Genomic DNA, 6,200 nt, shown 5'->3' with positions numbered 1-6,200 from the left:
GTTGGGAACATAGGCATTGGTCTCGCCCTTGGGAGGCATTTTGGCAGTATTAAATTTGAAATGTGTAAGTCCACTTTTGGCATTTATTCCATAGATATTGTCATATATGTGTGCAAAGATATATGGACAAGATTATTTATTAAACTACTTTTTTACATAATATTTTTATTTATTTTTTTAGAGAGATAGAAACATTGACGAGAGAGAACATCGATTGGTCACCTCCTACACACCCCCTACCAAGGGTCATTGAGCCCACAACCCAGGCATGTGCCCTGAGCAGGAATCGAGCCAGCAACCTGTTAGTGCATGGGTCAACACTCAACCACTGAGCCACACTGGCTAGGCTAAACCACTCTTTATAGCAAAGGTTTGTAATTAAAGTAAATGTGCACCACTGCAAATGCTTAATTGTGGAACTCCCATGAAAAGAAATCCTATGCAATTTAAAATTATGGGATGGCGGTAGAACATGTAGTGATAAGAAATGACCTCCAAGATATATTGTTAAGTGAAAAATAGAAGGTGCCAGATATTTAGAGGATAGTAAGAAAAAGGAGGTGTATGTAGAAATACGCCTTTCGTATCCGTATTCCTATGGAGCTATGCACAAGAACTGGTCACATTGATTTTCTCTGGGGAATGAATATAGGAAACTGAAAAGAAAGATGCAAACAAGACTTACTTTTTAATGAATATATTTTTGAACCATTTGAATATTTTTGATCATGTGTTTGTACGTATTTAGTTTTCGAAATGAAACACTTAAAATTTTTTTAGTGCCCGCTTCGGCAGCACATACACTAGAATTGGAACGATACAGAGGAGATTAGCATGGCGCCTGCGCAAGGATGACATGCAAATTCGTGAAGCGTTCCTTTTTAAAAAGACCTTGAGCCCTGGCCGGTTTGGTTCAGCGGTTAGAGCGTCGGCCTGAGGTCCTGAGAGACCTGGGTTCGGTTCCCACTAAGGGCATGTACCTCGGTTGCAGTTTGTCCCTGGCCCTGGTCGGTTGTGCGGGTGGCAGCCACTCGATGTGTCCCTTCACGTCGATGTTTCTCTCTCTCTCTGTTCCTCTCTCTCCCTCCCACTCTACCTGAACAAAAAATGGAAAAATGTCCTCGGGTGAGGATAAAAAAAAAATAAAAATAAAAAAATAAAAAGACCTCGAATAGCCACAGCAATATTGAAAAAGAAGAACAAAGTTGGAGGGATCACATTACCAGATTTCAGGTTATACTACAAAGCCACTATAATCAAAACAGCCTGGTACTGGTACAAGAACAAGCAGATAGATCAATGGAACAGAATAGAGAACCCAGAAATGGACCCAAGGCAATATGTTCAATTAATATTTGACAAAGGAGGCAAGAGCATACAGTGGAGTAAAGACAGCCTCTTTAATAAATCGTGTTGGGAAAACTGGAGAGCTACATGCAAAAAAAATAAAACTAGACCATCAACTTACACCATACACAAGAATAAACTCAAAATGGATAAAAGACTTAAATGTTAAAATGGATAAAAGACTGCCCTGGCCAGTTTGGCTCGGCGGTTAGAGCGTCGGCCTACAGTCCAGAGAGACCGGGGTTCGGTTCCCGCTAAGGGCACGTACTTCAGTTGTGGTTTGTCCCCGGCCCTGGTTGGTCGTGCGGGTGGCAGCCACTCAATGTGTCCCTTCACGTCGATGTTTCTCTCTCTCTCTCCCTTCCTCTCTCTCCCTCCCATTCTATCTGTACAAAAAAATGGAAAAATATCCTCGGGTGAGGATAAAAAAATAAATAAAAAATAAAAATGGATAAAAGACTTAAATGTGACTCATGAATCCATAAAAATCCTAGAAGAAAATGTAGGCAACAAAATTTCAGACATCATACGCAGCAGAATTTTCACTGATACATCCCCTAAGGCAACAGAAACAAAGGAGAAAATGAACACATGGGACTACATCAAACTCAAAAGCTTCTGCACAGCAAAAGATACAATCATCAAAATGGAAAGGCAACCCACTGTATGGGAGAGCATAATTGCCAATGATAGATAAGGGGTTAATTTCCAATATATGTAGAGTGCTCATACAACTCAACAAAAGGAAGGTAAAGAACCCAATTAAAAAATGGACAGAGGAACTAAATAGACACGTCTCCGAACAGGACATACACATGGCTAAGAGACATATGAAGAAATGCTCAACATCACTAATCATCAGAGAAATGCAAATTAAAACAACAATGAGGTATCACCTCACAACTGTCAGAATGACCGCCATCAACAAATCATCAAACAACAAGTGTTGGCGAGGGTGTGGAGAAAAGGGGACTCTAGTACACTGCTGGTGGGAATGCAGACTGGTGCAGCCACTATGGAAAACAATATGGTGTTACTTCAAAAAATTAAAAATTGAACTTCCATTTGACCCAGTGATCCCACTTCTAGGAATATACCCTAAGAAGCCTGAAACACCAATCAGAAAGAATATATGTACCCCCATGTTCGTAGCAGTACTATTTATAATAGTTAAGATCTGGAAACAGCCCAAATGTCCATCAGTAGACAAATGGATAAAAAAGCAGTGGTACAGCCCTGGCCGGTTTGGCTCAGCGGTTAGAGCGTCCGCCTGTGGTCCGGAGGGACCCGGGTTTGGTTCCCGCTAAGGGCATGTACCTCGGTTGCACTTTGTCCCCGGCCCTGGTTGGTCGTGTGGGTGGCAGCCACTCGATGTGTTCCTTTCACATCGATGTTTCCCTCTCTCTATCTTCATCTCTCTCCCTCCCACTCTGTCTGTACAAAAAATGTAAAAAAAAAAAAAAAAAAAAAAGCAGTGGTACATATACACCATGGAGTACTATGCAGCTGTAAGAAAGAAAGATCTTTTATCCTTTGAGACAACATGGAGGGACCTGGAAAGTATTACCCTAAGCGAAACAAGCCAAAGAGAGAAAGACAAGTATCATATGATCTCATTTATTTGTGGAATATAATGAACGTAACAGTCTGAGGAATGGGGTAGTCCCAGAGATGTGGAAGTGGGGTACAGACTGACAATCCCCAGAAAAGGGGGTGGTGGGGGAGAGATAAAACACAGAACGTATATGCATGTATGCATGAACAATGGACATGGACAACAAAGCTGGGGACAGGGCAGGGAGGGAGGGGGAGGAGGGAATCAGTTGGGGGAAAAGGAGAAACATCTGTAGCAAAAATAAATAAATTAAGTATAAAAAAAATTATTAAAAGTGCCCAATTACACCTTAAGAAATGTATCTTATGGAATTAATTAGAGACAGGTGCTAAAATTTAGGCTTCAAAATATTTGTTACAATATTATTTATAACAATAAAAAACTGGAACAACCTCAATGTTCAATAATAGAAGATTGATTTCAATGAATTATGGTATATCCATATAATAGATTGTTTTACAACCATTTAAAAAAAATCACATTCATAAAGAATGGCTTAGGATATGAGACAATGATCATGATATAGTATTTAAAAATCAGGTACAATATAATCTGTACAGTGTGACCCTGATTTTTTCAAACACATACACCAACAGAGGAATGTTTATGAGATAGAAAGGATATTCTCCAAATGTTAGCAGCCTTGTTCTCTGGGGGGGTCAATTTATAGGTAATTCATATTCACTTCTCCATACTTTCCATATAGTCCAGATTACTTATGAGAAATATTAACTTATAATAAAAAAGCATCAACTATTCTTACGAAAAAGAGATGAATTCCCCATGATCCACTGATATTATATGAAAAAGAAATAAATTCCCACTGAGATGGATAGCAAGTTCTCTAGACCTTCCTTGGGGCTTGGGGCTTCCTTTACTAAATCAAACAGCTGAGTTCTAGTGGGGGGTTGTTTGGGGGCCAGCCTAATCTTGGGTGAAAGACTCAGTCATCCCGTTGGAGGGCCAAGTCTCTGTCCCACAGGATTCACGAGAGGATTTGGGGCGGGGTGCTGGCCTCTTGATATCTTCCCCACATGTGTTAGGCTAAAACCACTACCTTTATTTCCAGCAGAAAGCTATAGCAACTCCTCCAAACCCGTCAGACCTTCAAAGCCCACCGCATCCAGGCAGCCCTCCCTGATACCACATCCTCTGCTTTCATAGGACATAGTATGGGCACTTTTCATGCACTCCCCAGTTATTTACTACACTATAAAAATATTTCTTTTAATTTTAATCCTCACCCAAGGATAGAGAGACAGAAAGGAAGGAAGAGAAAGAGATAAACGTGAGAGAGAAACATCCATTGGTTGCCTCCCATATTGCACCCCAAGACCTGGGATCAAACCTGTAATCTAGATATGTGCCCTAACCAAGAATCAAACCTGCAACCTTTTGGTGCATGGGATGATGCTCCAACCAACTGAGCCACTCAACCAGGGTTTAAATGTATTAAAAACAGCTCCCATTTCTTTTTTTTTTTTTATCCGCACTCAAGGACATTTTTTCATTTTTTGTTCAGATCGAGTGGGAAGAAGAGAGAGAGAGAGAGAGAGAGAAACATCGACGTGAAAGGGACACATGCAGTGGCTGCCACCCGCACGACCCAACCAGGGCCAGGGACAAACTGCAACCAAGGTACATGCCTTTAGCGGGTCTCTCTGGACCGCAAGCTAACACTCTAACCGCTGAGCCAAACAAGCCAGGGCTCCCATTTCATTTTATACAACACACTATGCTAAACCCTTTATACTCATTAGCTCATTCATCCTTCACTACAACCCTATGATGAAGCCTCTATAAACTACTGTTGAGCAAACTGAGGCACAGAAGGACTTAGTTACTCGCTCAAGATCTTGCAGACAATGGTAGCACCAGGACTCAGACTCAGTCAGTGATTTCAAAGACCTTAATCCCCACTACTCTGAAATGCTGAATTCTATCATTTTGTACATCTCAGAATCACAGTTTTTCTACTGGACAGACCCTGCCAAGTATTCATTCCTCCTTCTGACAGCAACCACCAAGTTCTGCCTCAGGAAATACTTGGCCCTCATTACAAGCAGCATTTCTGGGACTGTCATTCAGGTGTTCCAACCCTCCTGGCCTCATGCTCCTGATGGAGCCATAGGCTCATTCCCAGGACTTTGAGTCTCAAATGGGTGCACAAGGACAGAAAGGGCAGAGGCACCATGATCCAATGGATCATTGATTTTTGATAACTGGACTCCATCCTTAGGGCCGAACTGATTGGCCTCACAGGCCCAAAGAAATTCCTGGTTTTGTTTGGGATAGCCAAAGTTTGCTCAATTGAGCTTGTAACCTAACACTACCTGAATGGACTAGTATCTGGTGTATATAAAGAACTCTCAAAATTCAAGAGTAAGAGACAAAATCTTCAACAAAATAGAAATTCAGCAAGCCAAATTCGGCAACATATGACCAAGTGGCATTTATCCTGGAGTGCAAGTTTGGCTTAACATGTAAAAAGCAATCAATGTAATACACCATATCAATGGATTAAAGGACAAAAACCATATAGTCATCTCAACAGATACAGAAAATGCATTTGACAAAATCCAATACCCTTTTATGACAAAAGCACTTAAACCAGAAATATAAGTGAATTTTCTTAACCTGATAAAGGCCATCTACAAACAAAACCCACAGCTAACATCACACTCAATGGTGAAAATTCGATGCTTTCCTCCTGGGATTAGGAACAAATAAGAATGTCCACTCTTAACCACCTCTATTCAACATTGTGCTGGAGGTTCTAGCCAGAGCAGTTAGACAAGAATAAGAAATAAAAGGCATCCAAGCCCAACCAGGGTGGCTCAGTGGACTGAACATCGTCCCATGGCCTGAGAGGTCCCAGTTCGATTCCCAGTCAGGGCACATGCCTGGGTTGCGGGCTCCATACCCAGTAAGGGTCATGCCGGAGGCAGCCGATTGATGTTTCTCTCTCACATTGATGTTTCTATCTCTCTCTTCCTTCCTTTCTCTCTAAAAAATCAATTAAAAAAAAATTTAAAGGCATCCAGTTTGGAAAATAAGATGTAAAAGTATCTTTATTCACAGATGTGTGGTTACATGTCATTGAATCAGCTCCAACCCCTCGTGACCCTATGAATGAGTGATGTCCGCAATGTCCTGTGCTCAGTAACTCTTCTGTAGATTCATACTTACCACTTATTCTATGGAGTCAATCCATGTCATATCTGGTCTTCCTCTTTTC

At 41.2% G+C, this 6,200-nt stretch overlaps 1 non-coding gene across 1 annotated transcript; it reads left to right on the top strand.

The window, feature by feature from the left end:
- Positions 1-779: 779 nt before the first annotated feature.
- On the top strand, positions 780-886 carry LOC118619404. Its single transcript, XR_004957184.1, has one exon. It is a non-coding gene; the product is annotated as a U6 spliceosomal RNA (small nuclear RNA).
- The last annotated feature ends 5,314 nt before the right edge of the window (positions 887-6,200 follow it).

This window comes from Molossus molossus, unplaced genomic scaffold (genome assembly GCF_014108415.1).
Source record: "Molossus molossus isolate mMolMol1 unplaced genomic scaffold, mMolMol1.p scaffold_m16_p_6, whole genome shotgun sequence".
NCBI lineage: Eukaryota > Metazoa > Chordata > Mammalia > Chiroptera > Molossidae > Molossus > Molossus molossus.
The sequence above is the reverse complement of the archived record's forward strand: the minus strand, read 5'-3'. Positions and strand labels throughout refer to the sequence as shown.